A 25,027-nucleotide genomic window follows, 5' to 3' on the forward strand; every position below is an offset into this window, starting at 1 on the left:
TAGAGAGAGAGAGGCACAGAGCAAGAGAAAGAGAGAGGTAGAGAGAGAGAGGCAGAGAGAGGGATGTAGTGAGAGGTGGGGGGGCATCTCTTTTGCATGCCGGATGGCAGGCAATGCATCAAAAGATGACAGCTTTCCCATTCTTCTTTAAATAAGAGTAGCAAGACTCCTGGCTGTGCTTTAAGTTTAATCATTCATCTAAATAAGTTGCACAGAGAAACTCTCGGAGTTGGAGGCTAGAAGCCGGGCGCTAGGCGGAGGGGGGAGAGCTAGGCAGCCTCCCAGGGGGCGAAAAAGGCAAAGCGGAATAAGAACCGACGTCGCGCTGCTGAATTTCTCATTTGTAAACGTGTAAACATATATTTGACTCAGATTGCCGACGCCAAACCGTGCCCCCTTTGCAGATTTATGTATTGGTTGAGTTCATGGCAGTTAAAGGAGGAGAGGAGGGAGGAGAGCGAGAGACAGAGAACGAGAGATAGTGAGAGAGAGAAAGAGAGGCAGATAGGAGAGAGGGAGCGTATGGTGGCAGAATGAGAGACGGGACTCGTTGACGCGTCGTTGCGTTGAGGCGCTAAGTGACAGTGATTGATGCTCTCTGTGTTCTCAACTTATCAAGCAGTATAAGCAACGATGCTGCCACTCCATTAGAGATAAATAGCAGAAATATACTGTATATCAGCGATGAATAAAGAATAAAATAAACACCAGGGATGGGGGTAAAACGGAGAGACCTATCTACATAATGAATAGAAAAATAGGGGGAGAGGGAGGGAGAGAGGGGTAGAGGGGGGAAAGAGGAAAGAAGGAGAGGGGGAGAGGAGAGGGGGGAGAAGATAGAGGAGAGGGGGAGGAAAGGGAGAAGAAGGGGAGAGAGGGAGGGAGAGAAAAGGAGGGGGAGAAATGGAAGAGAAGAAGAGAGAAGGAAGAGAAGAAGAGAGAAGTCCCAGCGGGTGAGGGGAAGATGAGGGGAGGGTGCGGAACAGGTTGGGGGGAGACATCAGCGGGATTGGGATTGGGATGCCGGGAACACATGGGCCTTGCTTCTGACAACGCAGACAAGCAAGTCACCCAGGCGGCAAAATAAAGGCTGTGTCCCAAATGGCACTCTATTCCCTACATAGTGCACTAATTTTGACCAGGGAATAGGGTGCCGTTTGGGCTGCAGGCAAAGCCTGGTCTGCCTGTGATTTGTTTCCCCAGCTCATCAGTGGGAGAGCTGGATGACGGATGGACTGGCGCTGGGTGCTCTGCGGTCTGCCCAAAGTGTCAAAGTTACTCGCACTAATAAAGACCCACTTTTCTTTTTGTCGCCCTTCCTCCCTTCATTCTCCCTACTGCATTGCCAGTAAGTCAGGTGGTCGGTCGAGGCTTCCTTCTTTTTCTTGTTCTTTCCCATTTTTCTCCATCTCCCTCCATTCCTTCCACCAATACATTGCCAGAGCTGTGCGATCTGGTCTTCGCCTTCCAATTCCTCACAGAGCAAAGTGGGTATCAAAGGAATTGGAGTGGTTTGTAAGGCAGGCTGGAGCGCTAGGTGGGATGTAATTGGCTGATTAGAAAATGATGAAGACTAAACGTTTCATGTCTTTCTTCCTCCTGTGAGCTGTTCTCTCTGTGTTTCAGAAGGGTTTCTCTTTTCCTCTCTCTGACCTTCTCTCTCTCTCGTTCTCTCTCGCTAGCTGGCTCCTTTTCCTTCTCTCTCTCCCTCCCTCTCTCTCTTGCCCCACTCTCCCTCTCCCTCTCCCTCCCCCCCCCCCCCCTCTCTCTCTCTCTCTCTCTCTCTCTCTCTCTCTCTCTCTCTTTGACTTATTCTTTTTCGCTGGCTCAGAAATGGAGAGATGGCTGATGGTGGTTAGTTGGAGCTGATGCAATGGATGGTGCTTATGAATATGTCCCTGATTCCCCTCTATGCTGGTCTGGCCTATCTATGGGCACACACAGCCATTACCCTATCACCTACTAAACTACAGCAGAGGAGCACAATTCCTTTGGCAAAGGCTCGGTTTCAGATTACATGTTTCAAGGGGCCAGAAAAGGGTACACTAATGTCAACTATTTGTTACTATAGATATCTAAATAGTGTAATATCCTTTACAAATAACAGTAATCACTGTAGCTACCACTTTCAGTTATTATCCCAATGCTTTCCTGTGGTCTGGACTCTGAGCTGAATACACAGTGCAGTGCTTTCTGCACAGTGAGGTCTTCCTCTCACGCATTTTGGATGCTTTTACTTTACCAATGAATGTCTGGCTGTATGTACTGACTGTATGAATCACTGTGTCTGCCCAAGGACATAGCATAGGGACCCCTTACTGGGCTCTCTACAATCCACACCATCTGGACATAAAGGCAGTAGTGCTGACCACATCTCTTCTCCTACTGCTCTCCTCTCTCCTGGAGAGAAACTGCTAGATGTGGAGATGTGGTGCAGACCTGAGTTCAAATACTATTTGATACTATTCAACAACTTTCAAACAGTACATTTGCTCTAGCCTGCTTGGAGTGCCAGATGGGCAGGGAGTTTGTGGTTTGCCATTTTGGGACTATTCTATTGGTTACATTGTAACCAGGCAATCTAAATAAAGCTCTGACAAAATATGAAATGATGTGAGATAGTATCTGAACCCAGGTCCGATGTGGGGTAGCTACAGAACAGGCTAATCAATCCAGTGTAGCTAGATAGTTCTCCTGGGATGAGAGTGGTAAATCCACAGAGGAGTTGTATTGGGAGATGGGTTTTTGCAAATAAAAAGAAAAAAAAGAAAAACAGAAATACCTTATTTACATAAGTATTCAGACCATTTGCTATGAGACTATGAGCTCAGTTGCAATCTGTTTTCATTGATCATCCTTGAGATGTTTCTACAACTTAATTGGAGTCCACCTGTGCTAAATTCAATTAATTGGACATGACTTGGAAAGGCACACACTTGTCTATATAAGGACCCACAGTTGACTGTGCATGTCAGAGCAAAAACCAAGCCATGAGCTTGAAGGAATTGTCCGTAGCGCTCTAAGTCAGGATTGTGTCGAGGCACACATTTCAGCGTTCCTCTGTGGAGATGGGAGAACTTTCCAGAAGGACAACCATCTCTGCAGCACCACCAATCAGGTCTTTATGGTAGGGTGGCCAGACAGAAGCCACTCCTCAGTAAAAGTCACATGACAGCCCGCTTGAAATTTGTCAAAGGGCACCTAAAGGACTCTCAGACCATGAGATACAAGATTCTCTGGTCTGATGAAACCAAGATTGACCTCTTTGGCCTGAATGCCAAGCTTCACGTCTGGAGGAAATCTGGCACCATCCCTACGGTGAAGCATGGTGGAGGCAGCATCATGCTGTGGGGATGTTTTTCAGCGGCAGGGACTGGGAGACTAGTCAGGATTGAGGGAAAGATTGTAGCATCATTCCCAAGAAGACTCAAGGCTGTAATTTCTGCCAAAGGTGCTTCAACAAAGTACTGAATAAAGGGTCTGAATACTTATGTAAATGTGATATTTCAGTTTTTTATTTGTAATAAATTTGCAAAAATAAAATAAAAGTGTTTTGCTTTGTCATTATGAGGTATTGTTTTAGCTATTTTAAAATAAGACTGTAATGTAACAAAATGTTGAAAAAGTCAAGGGGTCAGGTTTAAAAAAAAATAAAGTTTTTTGCTTATTATTGGGGTATTGTGTGTAGATTAAACAATTGTATCAAATTTAGAATAAGGCTGTAACGTAACGACGTGGAAAAAGTCAAGGGGTCTGAATACTTTCCCAATGCACTGTAATTGTATGTGTGGGGAAAAGTAATGAGGTAGTCATTCAAAAATAATGTTAAACACTATTATTGCAAACAGAATGAGTCCATGCAATGTGTTATGTTACTTGTTAAGCACATTTTTACTCTTGCACTTATTTAGGCCTGCCGTAACAAAGGGGTTAAATACTTATTGACTCAAGACATTTTAGCTTTTCATTTTAATGAATTAGTAAAAATGGATAAAAACATAATTCCACTTTGACATTATGGGGTAGGCCAGTGAAACAAAATCTCAATCGAATAAATGTTAATTTCAGATGGTAACACAACAAAATGTGGAAAAAGTCAAGGGGTGTGAATACTTTCTGAAGGCAATGTAAAAAAGTAGTGTTTTTGCAGACTGTAGTGTTTTTGTGGATAATAATGTAGTATTTACTATAGCATGTCTACATTATACTACAACATTCTATAGTAAAACCTACACATGATCGAGGGATACTACAGTGTGTAGTATAGTGTTCAACATTATATTACAGCATTGTTGACTACTTGTTTCTGATTGGCTAGAAGGGCATTCTAGAATGGACATTGAATAATGGGACAGTTGGAAAAGACATCGGGACAGTTGGAAAAGATATCGGGACACCTTGCAATCATGACGCAATATGCGCCTACACATGTAGACCGTACTTGCTACAAAGTTACAGAAAGCTAAACCAACAACCACACAAACCGAAATTGGTTACATTGTAATCACATGTCCAACGAGGAAAAACTTACCGAGGTAGCATTGATTTGTTTTTGCAGATACTTATTTTTTTGGAGAATATTATGACCTAACGTGGTGAGTGATGAACATGAATTTCTCCGGTCCCTATGTTGCCTAGAGTTTGAAATGCAATGTGATCTCCTCGTAATGAACAGTGTCGAGTGTCCTGACGAGAAGGCAAACTTTTCTAGCTACGCCAGTCAAAATCGGGCATCATCAGCTCATTGTTATGGATGTATCCAAATGAATGTCAATAGAAAACAGCTTAAATAAACGCAAATGCAGCTACTTTGCTGTTGTTTTGACTGCAGAGGTCATGACTGTGTTAGCCATAGCTAGTTGGCTAGCTAGCAAGCGACGGACAAGAATGTTGCCAGCAAGCATGGCAATGGAACATACAGTGCATTCGGAAGGTATACAGACCCCTTTACTTTTTGCACATATTTTTCATTACAGCCTTATTCTGAAATTTATGAAATGTGTTTTTTTCGCTCATCAATATACACACAATACCCCATAATGGCAAAGCAAAAACAGGTTTTCAGAAATATTTGCAAATGTATAAAAAATAATTAAATGATATTACATTACATAAGTATTCAGACCCTTTACTCAGTACTTTGTTGAAGCACCTTTGGCAGTGATTACAGTCTTAAGTCTTCTTGGGTATAATGCTACAAGCTTGGCACACCTGTATTTGGGGAGTTTCTCACATTCTTCTCTGCAGATCCTCTCAAGCTCTGTCAGGTTGGATAGGGAGAGTCGCTGCACAGCTATTTTCAGGTCTCTCCAGAGATGTTCGATTGGGTTCACGTCCGGCCACTGGCTGGGCCACTCAAGGACATTCAGAGACTTGTCCTGAAGTCACTCCTGCATTGTCTTGTCTGTGTGCTTAGGGTCGTTGTCCTGTTGGAAGATGAACCTTCGCTCCAGGTCCTAAGCGCTCTGGATCAGGTTTTCATCAAGGAACTCTCTGTACTTTGCTCCGTTCATCTTGCCCTCAATCCTGACTAGTCTCCAAGTCCCTGCCACTGAAAAACATTCACACAGCATGTTGCTGCCACCAACATGCTTCACCGTAGGGATGGTGCCAGGTTTCATCAGACCAGAGAATCTTGTTTCTTATGGTCTGAGAGTCCTTTCGGTACCTTTTGGCAAACTCCAAGTGGGCTGTCAAGTGCCTTTTACTGAGGAGTGGCTTCCGTCTGGCCTGATTTGTGGAGTACTGCAGAGATGGTTGTACTTCTGGAAGGTTCTCCATCTCCACAAAGGAACTCTGGAGCTCTGTCAGAGTGACCATCACGTCCGTGACCAAGGCCGTTTTCCCAAAATTCTCATTTTTACCGGGCGGCCAGCTCTAGGAAGAGTCTTGGTGGTTCCAAACTTCTTCCATTTATGAAAGGGAAAGGAAAAGGAAAGGGGGATACCTGATGGAGGCCAATGTTTTCTAGGGGACCTTCAATGCTGCATACATTTTTTGGTACCCTTCCCCATATCTGTGCCTTGACACAATCCTGTCTCGGAGCTCTAGGGACAATTCCTTCGACCTCATGTCTTGGTTTTTGCTCTGACATGCACTGTCAACTGTGGGACCTTATATAGACAGGTGTGTGCCTTTCAAAATCATGTCCATTCAATTGAATTTACCACAGGTGGACTCCAATCAAGTTGTTGAAACAACTCAAGGATGATCAATGGAAACAGGATGCACCTGAGCTCAACTTCGAGTCTAATAGCAAAGGGTCTGAATACTTATGTAATAAGGTATTTCTGTTTTGTATGTTTAATACATTTGCAAAAAAATCAAAAAAACTGTTTTCGCTTTATCATTATGGGGTATTGTCTGTAGATTGATGAGGTAAAAAAATATTTTATACATTTTTGAATAATGCTGCAACGTAACAATGTGGAAAAAGTCAAGGGGTCTGAATACTTTCCAATTGTACTGTATCTGACTAATCAAACAAATGATTTGGTCACGTCTCTAGCAACAAAAAGATGAGAAAATCTGAATTCTACTATAATTTTTTTAAATCAAAGATTTTTATTTCTACCGATAAATGTATGTGTCACGCCGTGACCTGAGAGAGACGTTTTATTTCTCTATTTTGTTAGGTCAGGGTGTGGGGTGGGCATTCTATGTGTTACATTTCTATGTTGTTTTTTTCCCTTTGATTGGCCTGGTATGGTTTCCAATCAGAGGCAGCTGTCAATCGTTGTCTCTGATTGGGAATCATACTTAGGCAGCCCTTTTTCCCTCCTTCAGTGTGGGATCTTGTTTTTGTACAGCTCAGTAAGTCTGCAGAACGTGACATTCGTTTTTCGTTGTTTATTATTTTGATTTAGTGTTCTGAGATAAATAAAATAGAAATATTAACACTTACCACTCTGCACCTTGGTCTTCTCCTTACGACGATCGTCACAGTATGCTTTAGTATTGTTTTCTTTGGCAACTGTGGTATAAGCGGGATAAACATCTTTGTTCTGTACATTACCTTGTACAAAGGAACTATGCAAAGGGACTCAGTGTCCATTATTGCCAAGGTAATGTACAGAATGTCTGTGTTTATCCCTTACGTATACTACGTATTACGTATACGGAACATAAAGAACGAACAACTGGGTCACGTCCAAGAAAATCGAACTAAACGACCAAACGACTGAGTCGTGTCTCTAGCGACCAAAAGATAAGAAAGTATGAATTCTCTTATAAAATACAATTCTATAGTAAGTACTGTAGTAGGGTTGGGCAGTATCCAGATTTTCATACTGTCATACTGTTTCTGTACCATACCGTGGTCTACAGTATTACTAAATGTGCACACAAGGGGCACTATTTAAAAAAGATATATCATACCGTTGGTATTTCGAAATACCCTGGTATGCGGTATAAACGGTATATCGCTGTAGTATTCTATCGTAAACTGTAATATTTTTTAACGTTGGCAGCTGTCTTTCACCACATCTGGCTGACTAAGTCAGGGGTTAGCCTAAATGATTAAGATAAGTTTCTGATTACGTTCCTAAGTGTGAGAAAAATATTTAGAGAAACCTAACTTACAACTGAATAGACAAATAAATTGGAAATTATTTGCGAAATGACTCACTTTTGCGCCAGATTCAAAAACCATATGGAGTTTTCCATTCATCTAAACAATGGACATGGCGCATTTTGGATATTGCATTTAGTGAAAAAAAAAATAAAGCACACCAAAAGTAAATGTTTTAAAAGTTTGCAATAATTCATACACATAGAAAGGGACCCATGAGCCTTAATTTCAGATGAAAAAATGCAAACGTGAAAAAATGTGAAAATAAACTCTTCATATTTACGAGATTGGATATTGGTACTACTATCTCTAATTAATGTTTTCCAGCCCTAAGGAGTTTTCCTCACTGTGGTGTCTGGTCTTTAAAGAGAAGAGATAGCTGGACAGAATTATCCACCTTGACCTTTGTAATAAAAGATACAGGAAATGAACAATGACATATGATCCCAACTGGTCACTGTTGTAAAATAAATGGCATTTCACAGACGCCTCAAAGATTTTCTGCTAAAAAGTGCAAGCTTCATTAATTCAAACATGTGGGTTTCCATGGCTAGAATGTACAGAGTTATTACTTTGTCATTCATTTTCATATTTACAGTTTTTCTCATTCGCGTACAAGCAACTGTCGGATCTGTTTTGAAACGTATCTAAAGCAGAACAGCAATGATGAAATACATTTACCAAACTCATTTTCTTGGATATCTTAGACCACCTTTTGCAAAACTTTAAATACAAATGTCATTGAATACAAACTTTACTGTTAAATATTTTGTTCACAGAAAATGAACACATTGTTTTCATCAGAGGAGAAATCTGTGCAATTGTGATAATAATCAATACTAATGCACTAAATGCGAAATCATTCCGTCAGTGTATTACTATGCAAAATGGAAAGATCTAGTCAACGGGGACTGTCATATTGTTATGATTTTTTTTGCATGCAGAGATGCAGAAAATGAAGTTAGGTTACTTATACATAACTTTGTGTTACTCATAAATCATCATCTCCATCATTGTGGCCTTCCACTATAGAGCTTTGCTTAGGTGTGGATTGAGGGCCTGTACATTCATATCAGTTGTGTTCCTCCATTGTATTCACCTTTCCTTATTTCTATTGTGGACTGTGTTTCTGTACACCAATTGAAAGTCTACAAAACTATACATAAACCAACCTTTGTATTGAATACATGGAATTGGATTGTGATGATACTGATGAATAAATCCTGCACACAATGTGCTTATTATTTTATTTTTTCCTCAGGAATCATTTTGGATTTGAGCTGTATGAAATTGTTTAGTAAAATATGCATACCAAGAGAGCAATTGCCCAGAATTCTAGACCTTTGGATAGTTGTACTTCCAATTTTGATCATGATTTAGTGACTGCAAAGAAAATGTGTTGATCTATTCTGACTTTTAGAACAGACAAATTCTATTTTTTGTCTGCTTGCACTCAAGAGAGAAGAATGGTTGCGTTAGTCTTTTTGTAGGCAATCATGTTTTTGAATGAATGTATTTGCAATCCAAAGAGCTCTATTTTCATGTCATCCAACAAATGTAAGCGCCTGGAGTTTGCTGAATGGCATTGAACATTTTTTGATCAAAAACCGAATGATCATCACCACTGTTTAATTCTCAAGAAACACAATTTGTTAAAGATGGAATCCGCATTAAGGGAAACACCGCCACTGTCCACCCCAACACCTTTGCTATTGTTTTTGTTTTGTGGACGAAATGGAGGTGAGGTGCGTCGAGCGGTGTGGTCCAAAAAAATTACAGTATATATTCTGCTGTTCCATCGTGCGTGCAATAATGTCCGAGAGAAAAACATGTATGTTTGTTGTTTGCAGTAACTTCTTTGTTGTTGTAATATCACAAACGGACGTGGCAGTTTCACCCAGTTTCACCCAGATTTCAACTTTAAGTTTTGAAAGTTTTTGTAAATGTTCAAATGTAAAGCTGTTTTTTAAATGTTTAGTCAAGTGACTACTATCTATTGTGTAACATACTAGGGGAGCAGTGAATGGCAACAGTAGAATTCCAGTGTGTAGAACAGCTTTTGCCCAATCAGCATTTTCTTTAAAAACTGTTCACCACTGCTACCAACTTCCCGAAAAGCGTAGAGTGTATAGCTATTGTCAGTGCGTTTACACAAAAACTGAAACAGTGCTTTTAAAAGAACAGCAGAGTTGTAGCCATTATTAACCTTTTTTTGCTGTTTGGTTTTGTTGACGTTTTTTTTGTTGCTGTTTTTACAACTTATATTTCCAATAGCAATGTATCCGATGATTATTATGTACAATGTCTTTACTCCTGTGTGGAAACGTATCTGTATGTCCTGACCTCAGTTTTTTTATGTCAGATTTTTGTATGTTATCTGGTCATATATAATGTTTTTCTTGTTTATACACTGCTCAAAAAAATAAAGGGAACACTTAAACAACACAATGTAACTCCAAGTCAATCACACTTCTGTGAAATCAAACTGTCCACTTAGGAAGCAACACTGATTGACAATACATTTCACATGCTGTTGTGCAAATGGAATAGACAACAGGTGGAAATTATAGGCAATTAGCAAGACACCCCCAATAAAGGAGTAGTTCTGCAGGTGGGGACCACAGACAACTTCTCAGCTCCTATGCTTCCTGGCTGATGTTTTGGTCACTTTTGAATGCTGGCGGTGCTTTCACTCTAGTGGTAGCATGAGACGGAGTCTACAACCCACACAAGTGGCTCAGGTAGTGCAGCTCATCCAGGATGGCACATCAATGCGAGCTGTGGCAAGAAGGTTTGCTGTGTCTGTCAGCGTAGTGTCCAGAGCATGGAAGCGCTACCAGGAGACAGGCCAGTACATCAGGAGACGTGGAGGATGCCGTAGGAGGGCAACAAAACAGCAACAGGACCGCTACCTCCGCCTTTGTGCAAGGAGGAGCAGGAGAAGCACTGCCAGAGCCCTGCAAAATGACCTCCAGCAGGCCACAAATGTGCATGTGTCTGCTCAAACGGTCGGAAACAGACTCCATGAGGGTGGTATGAGGGCCCGACATCCACAGGTGGGGGTTGTGCTTACAGCCCAACACCGTGCAGGACGTTTGGCATTTGCCAGAGAACACCAAGATTGGCAAATTCGCCACTGGCGCCCTGTGCTCTTCACAGATGAAAGCAGGTTCACACTGAGCATGTGACAGACGTGACAGAGTCTGGAGACGCCGTGGAGAACGTTCTGCTGCCTGCAACATCCTCCAGCATGACCGGTTTGGCGGTGGGTCAGTCATGGTGTGGGGTGGCATTTCTTTGGGGGGCCGCACAGCCCTCCATGTGCTCGCCAGAGGTAGCCTGACTGCCATTAGGTACCGAGATGAGATCCTCAGACCCCTTGTGAGACCATATGCTGGTGCGGTTGGCCCTGGGTTCCTCCTAATGCAAGACAATGCTAGACCTCATGTGGCTGGAGTGTGTCAGCAGTTCCTGCAAGAGGAAGGCATTGATGCTATGGACTGGCCCGCCCGTTCCCCAGACCTGAATCCAATTGAGCACATCTGGAACATCATGTCTCGCTCCATCCACCAACGCCACGTTGCACAACAGACTGTCCAGGAGTTGGCGGATGCTTTAGTCCAGGTCTGGGAGGAGATCCCTCAGGAGACCATCCGCCACCTCATCAGGAGCATGCCCAGGCTTTGTAGGGAGGTCATACAGGCACGTGGAGGCCACACACACTACTGAGCCTCATTTTGACTTGTTTTAAGGACATTACATCAAAGTTGGATCAGCCTGTATTGTGGTTTTCCACTTTAATTTTGAGTGTGACTCCAAATACAGACCACCATGGGTTGATAAATTGGATTTCTATTGATTATTTTTGTGTGATTTTGTTGTCAGCACATTCAACTATGTAAAGAAAAAAAGTATTTAATAAGATTATTTCTTTCATTCCGATCTAGGATGTGTTGTTTAAGTGTTCCCTTTATTTTTTTGAGCAGTATATGTTCACCTTTCCAGGTACTGCAGATAGAAATTAGCTGTTGGCTAAATCTGGTCCAACACATCTGTTCTCAAGTGCACTGAGTGTCACATCACACCCTGATCTGTTTTACCTGTCTTTTTTCTTGTCTCCACCCCCCTCCAGGTGTCGCCCATCTTCCCATTATCCCCTGTGTATTTATATCTGTGTTCTCTGTTTGTCTGTTGCCAGTTCGTCTTGTCTTGTCAGGTCTTACATGCGTTCTTTCCCGCCGTCCTGTTTCTCTAGTTCTGATTCCTAGTTTTACCTGGTTCTGACCATTCTGCCTGCCCTGACCCCGAGCCTGCCTGCCGTCCTGTGCCTGCCTGATTCTGGCCTGATTACGAACCTCTGCCTGCTCTGACCCCGAGCCTGCCTGCCGTCCTGTACCTGCCTGACTCTGACCTGATCACAAACCTCTGCCTGCCCTCGACCTGTCCTTTGCCTGTACTATGTTTCTAATAAGTCATCTGAGAACTGTACTATCCGCCTCCCATGTCTGCATCTGGGTCATATCCCGAGTCATGATACTGAGACTGTTTTGTTGTACTGTACATTGTCCCTGTTGAAATAAACATAATAATAACAATACGTAATAATTTAAAGACTTTGAAAGATTTTCCCCATTGATGGAAAATGCTGCAATTTGTGGAATACTGAGATACTGGCCATCTCATTCAAGGATTTATATGTTACATTTGTACATTTGAAGCGTTTCATTTCAAAATGCTATATATCCATTTTCAGAATTGTTGGTAAATTAGCTTTTATTGTTTAAATGAATTATGTAAGATATCGGTTATTTTTTTCACTATCCACTCATGGCATTGCTCAATGACAGACATGTATTTGTTTAAAATCTGTCACTTGATGGGTTCATTTCAGAGAGACAAATAATCATGTTTTTTTGTGCAAAATGCTATACATCAACCTCACACTCAGTGAAATACGTAGTACTGCTAGGTTTTACACAGTCAAATGTAACAAATTACTACATTTTTAATAAAGATCTGTAAAAAGTATATATTTGTGACATCAATATGTTTTCAGATTACTCTGAGGCTTATGTCAAATGTAAATGTACTGACGATTGTGATGAATTGTGATGAAGCTCATTGACATTGTTGCCAATTATGGGGAATAACCAATCGCAATGAGGCATCGACATTTGTGCAAGCTTCAGACAACCACCAATGAACGTGGCTGTACATCAAATGTTGCAATGGTAAAACGTTTTATTTAATTTTCGCCTGACACAAGCACATTGATCACTCTTAATTATTTGCTAATATGTTGGTATGCATAATATTTTATTTTGTAAAAAATTCTGGTGCTGTCACGTCCTGACCAGTATAAGGGGTTATTGTTCATTGTAGTTTGGTCAGGACGTGGCAGGGGGTATTTGTTTTATGTGGTTCGGGGTTTAATGGTATATGTATTTATGTAAGAGGGGTGTTTGATTTATGTGTTCCGGGGATTTTGGGTAATGTTCTTGTTTTGTATTTCTATGGTTTTCTATGTTGTGTATTTCTTTGTGTTGGCCTGGTATGGCTCTCAATCAGGAACAGCTGTACATCGTTGTTGCTGATTGAGAGTCATACTTAGGTAGCCCTGTTTCACCTGTCCCTTTGTGGGAAGTTGTTGGCTGCATAGCTGTGTGTAGCCTACAATCCTGTTCGGTTGATCGTTTTCTTTTCTTAAGTGTTCTAAATAAAAGATACTATGAGCACTCAACCCGCTGCGCCTTGGTCCAGTATATACGACGACCGTTACAGGTGCTTGTCAACACAATCTTCACTCCCATTTAACAACTCTAAATTGATTTAATGTTTAATGCTGAAATGTCTTGAGTCAACAAGTATTCAACCCCATTGTTATGGCAAGTACAAATAAGTTGAGGAGAAAAGAAATTGCTTAACAAGTAACATGATTAGTTGCATAGACTCACTCTGTGTGCAATAATAATGTTTAACATGTTTTTTAAGGACTACTTCATCTCTGTACCCAACACATATAATTATCTATAAGTTCCCTCAGCTGAGCAGTGAATTTCAGACACAGATTAAACCACAAAGACCAGGGAGGTTTTCCAATGCCTCGCAAAGAAGGGCACCTATTGGTAGATGGGTAAAAATAAAAAAGCAGACATTTAATTTCCTTTTGAGTATAATGAAGTTATTAATTACACTTTGGATGATGTTTCAATACACCCAGTCACAACAGCGATACAGGCGTCCTTCCTAACTCAGTTGCCGGAGAGGAAGTACACCGCTCAGGGATTTCACCATGAAGCCAATGGTGACTTTAAAACACTTACAGAGTTTAATAGCTGTGACAGGAGAAAACTGAGGATGGATCAACAACATTGTAGTTTCTCCACAATACTAACCTATTTGACAGAGTGAAAAGAAGGAAGCCTGTACATAATAAAAATACTCCAAAACATCCATTCTGTTTGCAATCAGGCACTAAAGTAATACTGCAAAAAATATGGCAAAGAAAATAACTTCATGTCCTGAATACAAAGTGTAATATTTGGGGCAAATCCAACACAAGGCATTACTGAGTACCACTCTCCATATTTTCAAGCACAGTGGTGGCTGCATCATGTTATGGGTATGCTTGTAATCATTAAGGACTGGGGAGTTTTTCAGGAAAAAATAAACTGAATGGAGCTAAGCGCAGGCAAAACCCTAGAGGAAAACCTGGTTCAGTCTGCCTCCACCAGACATTGGGAGATGAATTCACTTTTCACCAATAACCTAAAACACAAGGACAAATCTACGCTGGAGTTGCTTACCAAGAAGAAAGTGAATATTCCTGAGTGGCCGAGTTGTAGTTTTGACCTAAATCTATGGCAAAACCTGAAAATGGTAGTCTAGCAATGATCAACAACCACTTTAACAGAGCTTGAAGAATAAAAAAATATATATATTGGCAAATATTGCACAATCCAGGTGTGGAGAGCTCTTAGAGACTTACCCAGAAAGACTTACAGCTGTAATCGCTGCCAAAAGTGTTTCTACAAAAGATTGACTAAAGAGTATGAAATAAGATACAGTTGAAGTCGGAAGTTTACATATACTTAGGTTGGAGTCATTAAAACTCATTTTTCAACCACTCCACAAATGTCTTGTTAACAAACTATAGTTTTGGCAAGTCGGTTAGGACATCTACTTTGTGCATGACAAAAGTAATTTTTCCAACAATTGTATACAGACAGATTATTTCACTTATAATTCACTGTATCACAATTCCAGTTGGTCAGAAGTTGACATACGCTAAGTTGACTGTGCCTTTAAACAGCTTGGAAAATTCCAGAAAATTATGTCATGGCTTTAGAAGCTTCTGATAGGCTAATTGGCGTCATTTGAGTTGGAGGTGTACCCATGGATGTATTTCAAGACCTACCTTCAAACTCAGTGGCTCTTTGCTTGACATTATGGGAAAATAAAAAGAAATCAGCCAAGACCTTGGAGAAATGTCCTCTGGTCTGATGAAACAAAAATAGAACTGTTTGGCCATAATGACCATCATTATGTTTGGAGGGAAAAGGGGGAGGCTTGCAAGCCAAATAAATATGTTTGGGGTCATTGTCCATTTTGATATATTTGGATTTACTGAAGCAACATCTCAAGACATCAGTCAGGAAGTTAAAGCTTGGTCGCAAAATGGCTTAAGGACAACAAAGTCAAGGTATTGGAGTGGCCATCACAAAGCCCTGACCTCAATCCTATAGAAAATTTGTGGGCAGAACTGAAAAAGCATGTGCAAGCAAGGAGACCTACAAATCTGACTCAGTTACACCAGCTCTGTCAGGAAGAATGGGCCAAAATTCACCCAACTTATTGTGGGAAGCTTGTGGAAGGCTACCCGAAATGTTTGACCTAAGTTAAACAATTTGAAGGCAATGCTGCCAAATACTAATTGAGTGTATGTAAACTTCTGACCCACTGAGAACGTGATGAAAGAAATTGAAGCTGAAATAAATAAGTCTCTCTACTATTATTCTGACATTTCACATTCTGAAAATAAAGAGGTGATCCTAACTGACCTAAAACAGGGAATTTTTACTACGATTAAATGTCAGGATTTGTGAAAAACTGAGTTTAAATGTATTTGGCTTAAGTGTATGTAAACTTCTGACTGTATTGCTGTATTTCATTTTCAATAAACGTCTAAAAGTTTCTAAAAATATGTTTTCACTTTTGGGGTATTGTGTGTAGATAGGTGAGAAGAAAATCTATTTCAATAATTTCAAATTCAGGCTGTATGAATACTTTTTGAAGGCACTGTAATTTAGACATCTTTTTTAATACTTTTCAAGTGTCAGTTCCAAATATCTCTAATGCTTGCTCCAGCGCTAGTTTTTTATGTGCGTGATATCAGAATGCACTCACTGATCCAAAATGTGATTGTTAAACAGCAGGAGAGTTAACCCGCGCTGCCCTCAAACCAAGGCACGCTGCCTGCTAATTATCTATAGTTTATGTTTAAACTTGTCAATTTAAAATTAGAGGCCCAAGTTCCCGAGTTGGAATTCCGAGTTGGATGACCGATCAAAAAGTATTTTCCAAGTCGGAGCTCGTTTTTTCCGAGTTCCCAGTTGTCATGAACGCATTTAGGTTGGAAGTCTGTGATTTCCGTGTTTCCAGTTCCAAATTGTTTTGAATGCATCATCAGACTGTCGGGGTTGCCAGTTTCGACCCCCCTTTCCCGTGGTTTTATTTTTATTTAGCGTATAAACTTATTCTGTGTTTGCCCCCCCCCCATTTATTGATAAAACCCCCATCATAGTAATATTTCCTGCATAATATCCCCCCACGATACCTTCCCCCAAGTAATGCATTGTACTGTTGTTTTATGGTAATTTACAGGGAACTGGATGCCTGTAAGTTACCGAAAAAACAACAGGAAAAGTTTTACAGTGTAGTTCAAATATATTTCATTTTGTGTAACTAAAGTAACATAATCCAAGACGTAGATAGGAACAACAGGTAGATATTTCAAGTGTAAAAATGTGGACATAGACATCCCACACAGACAGCCCTTATACCCACCCCCCATTTAGAATGTGGACTGGTGCCAGTATTGGTGTAGAGCAGATGGGAGCCTAGTGGGGGATGGAGGGAGTAGGGGAGGAGGGAGTATATTCTATCTGTAATTTCTAACAAGCTGTGAGACTGTGAGCCAGGCAGGGCCAGGTCAGTGTCACAGGACAGGAGGACACACACTCTTCACTTTGACACACACACACACAAGGACGTACAGACGAACACACTCACACAAATACACTCACACAAACACACACACACTTCACCCTGACACCTCCCTGCCTGTATTCCTACTGTGGCAGCCAGGCATTCCTGCTAATTATAACACTAGTTGATGATCCAAGGCAAACATAGACTGGAGAGGCGGAAACACACGCTCTCTCTCTCTCTCTCTCTCTCTCTCTCTCTCTCTCTTTCTTGCACTTTCTTTGTTTTGTGTGTGTGTGTATCTCTCTCCCTGTATCTTTCTCTGTCTCTGATTCTCTGTCTCTCTCTGTCTCTGAATCTCTGACTCTCTCCGTCTTATTCTCAACCTGCATACTTCCGGTACTTAGTGGTACAAAATGATGGAAGAGTGTCTTGTAGAGTATACGTTTTTTGTTGGAGACCCCCGTTCTCAGTTACAGGTAAGAGAGAGAGGAAAGAAGGAAAATGTGAACGGGAGAGAGAGACAGAAAGAGAAAAAGACAGAGGAAGAGCGAGAGTGCCAACACACACAAAGAGGGGAGCGGTGATGAATTTGGGGACAACAAAGTCAAAGAAGACAACCCATCCACTCTGGCATCCCTCACATGTGGTGGAGACACCTTTCCCACAATACATCTCTCCAGGGATTGGTGACCTTCAGGAACAGTCGTTAGCTAGCATAGTTACTCTACTGCCTTCTCTCTGTGTGTGTGTGTGTGTGTGTGTGTGTGTGTGTGTGTGTGTGTGTGTGTGTGTGTGTGTGTGTGTGTGTGTGTGTGTGTGTGTGTGTGTGTGTGTGTGTGTGTGTGTGTGCGTGTGTGTGTGTGTGTGTGTGTGTGTGTGTGTGTGTGTGTGTGTGTGTGTGTGTGTGTGCGTGTGCGTGTGTCTGTTTTCAGCCACAGAACAGGGGACAAGAATAGGAACTGGGTTCTTCTGAGGCCCTGACCCATTCACTCACACAGACAGACAGACATCTGTTTCTGTAAAAGAAAATGTTTCAAAATATGCAACCAAGCTTCCACCATCTTGAGGGTGATGATAAACACCTGAGAGGCGGTTTAACATTGTTTTTCTGATTATGCTTCTCAATATTCAGTGTTATTTATTTGATTTCCACTGAGGAAGATTATTTGCAAGAAAGGTAAATGAAAAACAGTGTGAAAACTCAATTTGATAAAGAGCTAGAACAAACCTGGCTATAAATGTCTTAAAATACACAGATGGATAGACACCCTAATGGATATCTAAACACTTAACTAGAGAAGGTAGTTTGGTGTAGGTGGTGGACATTATGGCAGTGAGGGTTTGTCTCCTTGGATCTTCCCATTACAGACGCGAAACTGGAGACAACTCCTGTGGTCAATAACGCATTGGAATACAATTTCTTTCTCTAGCTTTTCAGATACCCATTGCCCTCTCTAGAGCATGTCAAGATACACCCTCCAACTCTCTCTCTCTCTCTCTCTCACTCTCTCTCTTTCTCTTTCTGTCTCTCTCTCCTTGCCTTCAGACAACACAAACTGGGTGTTGTTTAGTATTGCATTATTGTCAGTAAAGCAATTGAGACTCTTAATCTGTTTGGGTTTTGTATTATTTAGCTACAAAGAAATTTGTTCTACGAAAGTACCTAGCTAGCTATCTTTAGCAAGAGACGACTCGTGTTTACATAATATGCAATAGTTTAAAACATACTTTAACATAACGTTAACATTAGCATTGATATGACACTACTTATCTACTAGCAAAAGGGAACTTCCTAGCGCAGTAGCTATAGGTTATCCCTCGTCATGATCCATGGTTATTTAGCAAGCTGCCCAATTAGCTGGCTAGCTAAGCTATCACTCATCATGATCCATGGCTACATAGGCTACTACACAACCTTCAAGTACTCTGTCAGCCCTGGGAAAACATGCCAATATAACACTGGACGCCATCCTCTCTGTCAGATATTACTTTTTGAAGTAAGATAATGGGGGACGAGAGATGTGCATGCCTCACAGTCACCTCAGCAGCAATACTAGCAACTAGCTATGCCCTGTAACATTACTGCCTGTTCACTCAATCTGCTGCCAGGCTAATGGCAACAAAGACGACACAAGATAACTACATAAACAAACTCTTAACTTCATAATTATCAGCTATCTATATGTGAATGATAATAATCTAGCTAGCCAGCTAGTTTAACAGACAAAAACGACCTAAAACTATTGTAATGAAAGGTAGAATACTATTTGTAAATTCTTCATGGCAAGCTAGCTACCAATTCTTTGTGGCTAGCTAGCTAGGTAGACTTATTATTGTCTTACTATGGGGTTGCGATCTACGCACACTACACTCGGTATTGTAGGCAGGTAAACATGCCAAAATAAACACAATTGAATTTATTAACGTATCATGATAACATATTATGGTCAGGCAACATATGAGACGTGAATGGGCAATATCTCATTCCAAAGTTTGAGGTTATTTTCTCTCGCTTCAGCCCAAATAATGGCTGCCATTGATTTCAAGAAATGTTGCGTCGTTTTTTAAGTGCTTGCGTCATATTTCTGTGCATACATTCTGTTGAAACTTGCATCAATACATGCTTCAAAATGTGTACAAAAGGAGTACGCATCCGCGCAGTGCCGTCCATGTTCCATTTCGCATACTTTGATTTGGCCTCATAATCCGACTGATGCATGCTTCAATTTGCAAAATCAGAGTACGGTAGTATGCATATTCAGAAACACTGCCCCTATTCCTCTCTCTTCCTGTACTTTGAACCCAGTTGGGGATCTGGCTCTTGATCAATACTTGGCACTAAGCAAATCTGCAATAATAAAAGCATTATGGGGTTGAGTAGGAAATAACACCGAATTGTATTAAATATGGGAGATCTGCTCCCCTTTCTCCTCCTATGAGAGAGAAAGAGAGAAAGCAGAAAGAAGAAGTGGAGAGGGAAATGGAGAAAATTAGATAAAAGTGAGAGAGCGAGAGAGAGAGAGAGAGAGAGAGAGAGAGAGAGAGAGAGAGAGAGAGAGAGAGAGAGAGAGAGTAGGGTAGAGGAGAAGAAAAAGGATTTCCCTTCTCGTTGGACAGAGAGAGAGAGAGGGAGGGAACACAGGAGAGCAGCATGGCTTTGATCCCATACTATGTTCTGTGATATTGAACAATCGAAGAGCAGAGTCTGTGTTGCAGCAAGAAGGTATAGACCAGGCTTAGCATTCTGTGGAGCTCCTCACTGTATATATATTTAATCTACTTGACTTTTAGATTAAGACGGGCGGCTCAAAACAGGCACTCATCTTTATTTCATTTTGGAATGTTTTAAATTTTGAGATACTGTTTAGATTTTTTATTTTCTTATTTTAATCCCTCTATCGCACCTCCCTTCTTCACTCAATGGTGCTTTTTAAGATCATGAGCACTCATTATCTCCCCCGTCTCTCTCTCATTCTCTGGGGAGGGGGCTTAGCCCATCAACACACACACACATACACATACACACACGCGCATCACACACATGAGCTATAGGTAAAACACACATTAATGGAGCATTTCCTCTGAGGATTTACCCTGGTGTTTTACCCAAAAGGCTCAGACTTTTCTGTTTCCATCTATATACCCATGTCTCACTGGGCCATGGCTCCGGCGGACCTGCTCTGACTTGGGGCCAAGTCCAGTCCACTGGTTCATTTTAGCGTGCATTTACATAACATCGCCCTCTAGTGGCCTCATGGGTGGAACGTTATTCATATTTTTCAAAATTTCACAATGAAAAAACATTATTTAAAAAAAAACTGCGAAAATCCGGTGTTTCTATGTCAAACGATTTTGATATATTTCAGTCTCCTGTGATGTATATGAAGTGTAATATTGGAATGGAAACTCAAAATTGTATACATTTCAACTCTGACATGGTACAAGTATCTTCTTTTTTTAAGCCTATAACCATGTGTTAGGTTTATACTTTGTTTCAAAGTAGATCTATTTAAGACTACAAAGAAACACTCTGTGTGACCCTGATTTAGCCCAGTACAGTAAAAGGTTAACACCTTTCACCTCACAAAGAATTGTCTTGATGATGCAGAGGTTGTTAAATTTGCATTTCACAAGTCCTCAGTGTCAGCCATAGCTATATGGAAACAGTATAGAGCCTACATTAACATATTCATTGGTCTCCAATCTCTATTTACAGCTCTCTGTACTTTAGCTAATTAGCAGGTCACCATAACTGGTCCCCTGGTGCCAAAGCTATAGGCTTATAATATACCGCTGACTGACTGCCTGCCCGCTGCCAAGTCTATATCGTTATACATTTACATTTCAGTCCTTTAGCAGACGCTCTTATCCAGAGTGACTCACAGTTAGTGTGTTTATCTTAAGATAGCTAGGTGAGACAACCACATACAGTATCTCAGTCATAGTAAGTGCATTTGTCCTCATGAAAGTAGCTAACTTCAAAGTCAGTGCTAGGAGTAAAAAGTCAAGTGTGAGTGTTAAACTCCTTCCAAGCTTTTTTCCGCTTTAGCTTGCCGCCAACTTTTTGCAGACTTTTCTTTATATCTGAAAGGTATTGCCGACATCAAAGCCTGTACTTTAATGTCCACCAACCGACCTAGTCATGATTGCAGTAAAGTTCTGCATACGGCTTAGTACGCGCGTAGACAATGCTGAAGCGGCATTGGCTCACACTAGGTCTTTGCTCTTTATGGTTCCTAGGCACCTCAGCATGCCACCTTTCCAACAAATCAGTTCGTAAAACTTCAGCTCTGCTAGAGCTGTCCCGGTATTGTGAAGTGGAAATGTCTAGGAGCAACAACGGATCAGCCACGAAGTGGTAGGCCACACAAGCTTACTGAACGGGACCGGCAAGTGCTGAAGCGTGTAGTGCGTAAAAGTCGTATCTCCTCAGTTGCAACACTCCCTACCGAGTTCCAAACTGCCTCTGGAAGCTCGGGAGCTTCATGAAATGAGTTTACATGGCTGAGCAGCTGTACACAAGCCTAAGATCACCAAGTGCAATGCTCAGCATAGGCTGCAGTGGTGTAAAGCTTGCCGCCATTGGACTCTGGAGCAGTGGAAACGCCTTCTCTTGAGTGATGAATCACCCTTCACCATCTGGCAGTCCGACGGACGAATCTGGGTTTGGCGGATACTAGGAGAATGCTACTTGCCCAAATCCATAGCGCCAACTTGTCTCACTCCTAAACTTGCCGGCATGTGCCCGGTATAGGTATAAAAGGCTTATCCCGGCAAGAATATGGTAAAAATGGGACTGTATGAATCGGTTTCTAAAACACATTGCCTGATCTTTTTTACAGGCAACATACCGTGAATCCTATCTGAAAGAAGTATTAGTTCACGAAAGACAAGGGTGTTAGTTTGTTGTTTTTTTGTTATTGGTTGCATACACATTTAGCAGATGTTTTGCGGGTGTAGTGAAATGCTTGTGTTCCTAGCTCCAACAGTGCAGTAATGTCTAACAATACACAACAATACACACACATCTAAAAAGCAAAAGAATGGAATTTAAATATATATAAATATTAGGACGAGCAATGTCGGAGTCTCGAGTATAAATATCACAGGAGGTTGGTGGTACCTTAATCCGGAAGAACGGCTCGTGGTAATGACTGGAGCGGAATCAGTGGAATGGTATCAAATGCATCAAACACATGGTTTCCAGGTGTTCAATGCCATTCCATTTTCTCCGTTCCAGCCATTATTATGAGCGGTTCTCCCCTCAGCAGCCTCCTGTGATATATGCATTCAGAAAGTATTCAGACCATGACTTTTTCCACATTTTGTTACATTATAGCCTTATTCTAAAATTGATTAAAATGTTGTTTTTTCTCATCAATCTATACATAATACCCTATAATGACGAAGCAAAAACAGGTTTTTAGAAATGTTATTTTTTTTTTATAAAAAAACAACAACTGAAATATGACATTCACGTAAAAGTATTCAGACCCTTTACTCAGAACTTTGTTGAAGAACCTTTGGCAGCAATTACAGCCTCGAGTCTTCTTGAGTATGACGCTACAAGCTTGGCACACCTGTACTTGGGGAGTTTCTCCCATTCTTTTATGCAGATCATCTCAAGCTCTGTCAGGTTGGATGGGGAGTGTCGCTGCACAGCATTTTCAGGTCTCTCCAGATATGTTTGATTGGGTCTGGCTGGGCTACTCAAGGACACACCTGACACACCTGTAGTTAAATAAAGGTTCAATAAAAAAATATATAAAAAAGGACATTCAGAGACTTGTCCCGAAACCACTCCTGTGTTGTCTTAGCTGTGTGCTTTGGGTCTACTTAGGGTTGAAGGTAAACCCTGGCCCCAGTCTGAGGTCCTGAGAGCCACTGGAGTAGGGTTTCATCAAGGATATCTCTGTACTTGCTCCGTTCATCTTTGCATCAATTTTGACTAGTCTCCCAGTCCCTGCCACTGAAAAACCACAGCATGATGCTGCCACCACCATGCTTCACCATAGGGATGGTGCCAATTTTCCTCCAGACGTGACGCTTGGCATTCAGGGCAAAGAGTTCCATCTTGGTTTCATCAGACCAGAGAATCTTGTTTCTCATGGTCTGAGAGTCCTTTAGGTGCCTTTTGGCAAACTCCAAGCTGGCTGTCATGTGCCTTTTACTGAGGAGTGTCTCCCGTCTGGGCACTCTACCATAAAGGTCTGATTGGTGGAGTGCCGCAGAGATGGTTGTCCTTCTAGAAGGAGCTCTGTCAGAGTGACCATCGTGTTCTTGGTCACCTCCCTACAGGTATGTCAGGTGTGGTTCCAAACTTCTTCCATTTAAGAATGATGGAGGCAACTGTGTTCTTGGGGACCTTCAATTCTACAGACATTTGTTGGTATCCTTCCCCAGATCTGTGCCTCAATTACAATCCTGTCTCAGAGCTCTACGGACAATTTTACGCTGCTGCTACTCTCTGTTGTTATAATCTATGCATAGTCACTTTAATAACTCTACCTACAGTACATGTACATAATACCTCAAGTAACCGGTGCCCCCGCACATTGACTCTGTACCGGTACCCTCCTTTATATAGTCTCGCTATTGTTATTTTACTGATGCTCTTTAATTACTTGTTACTTTAATTTCTTATTCTTATCTGTATTTTTTTATACTGCATTGTTGGTTAGGGGCTTTTTGTTGGTTAAGTAAGCATTTCACTGTAACACCTGTTGTATTCGGCGCATGTGACTAATAAAAAATTTATTTGATTGTAATTCATTCGACCTCATGGCTTGGTTTTTGCTCTGACATGTACAGTCAACTGTGGGACCTTATATAGACAGGTGTGTGTCTTTCCAAATCATGTCCAATCTATTGAATGTACCACAAGTGGACTCCAATCAACTGGTAGAAACATCTCAAGGATGATCAATGGAAACAGGATGCGCCTGAGCTCAATTTCAAGTGTCATAGAAAAGGGTCTGAATACTTCTGTAAATAAGGTATTTCTGTTTTTTATTTTTAATACAATTGCAAACATTTCTATAAACCTGTTTTCATTTTGTCATTTTGGTGTATTGTGTGTAGATTGATGAGGGGAAAAATAATGTAATACATTTTAGAATAAGGCTGTAAAGTAACAAAATGTGGAAAAAGTCAATGGGTTTGAATACTTTCCGGATGCACTGTATATATGTGATAGGATGTATAGACAATATAGACAGTATATGGATAGAATGTATGTGACGAATAGTATATGTACAGCAATAGTTAAATAGGAAAGGCCTTGACTAGAATACAGTATGTACAAAATCCTGCTCAGTATTGTTCCGTTCTCCAAGCCTCAAATTCCGAAATTGCTCAAAACATCACATTTAGAAGGTTAACAGTTAAGGTTTTCGATAGGGTTAAAAAAAAAACAAAAAAAAACTGCCCACCACTTGGATTAAACATGCAACCTCCAGAGTCATTGGATTACATCAAATTTCAAAGTTGCTCCAAACATCAAATTTAGAATGCTAGCCCCTCGGGAGGCTGAAAAGATTTGGGATGGGCCCTCAGATCCTCAAAGAATTATACAGCTGCACCACTGACAGCAGGGCCTAAAATTAACACCTGCCACTTGCCAAATGCCGGAAGATTTTGGCATTGGCAGGTAAGAATGTCTAATTCACCAGCCACATTGGCAGGTGGTCACACTCAGGACTCTAACGTGTGAGCATTTCCTAAAATTAGTCAAAAGTCAAGTTTGGG

At 41.1% G+C, this 25,027-nt stretch overlaps 1 protein-coding gene across 1 annotated transcript in view; it reads right to left on the bottom strand.

The window, feature by feature from the left end:
* The window catches only part of nxph4 (neurexophilin 4), a 100,671-nt gene that overhangs the window by 42,539 nt on the left and 33,105 nt on the right, over window positions 1-25,027 (bottom strand). The gene's annotated exons all lie outside the window — the stretch shown is intronic.

The sequence above is a fragment of the Salmo trutta genome, chromosome 16 (genome assembly GCF_901001165.1).
Source record: "Salmo trutta chromosome 16, fSalTru1.1, whole genome shotgun sequence".
NCBI lineage: Eukaryota > Metazoa > Chordata > Actinopteri > Salmoniformes > Salmonidae > Salmo > Salmo trutta.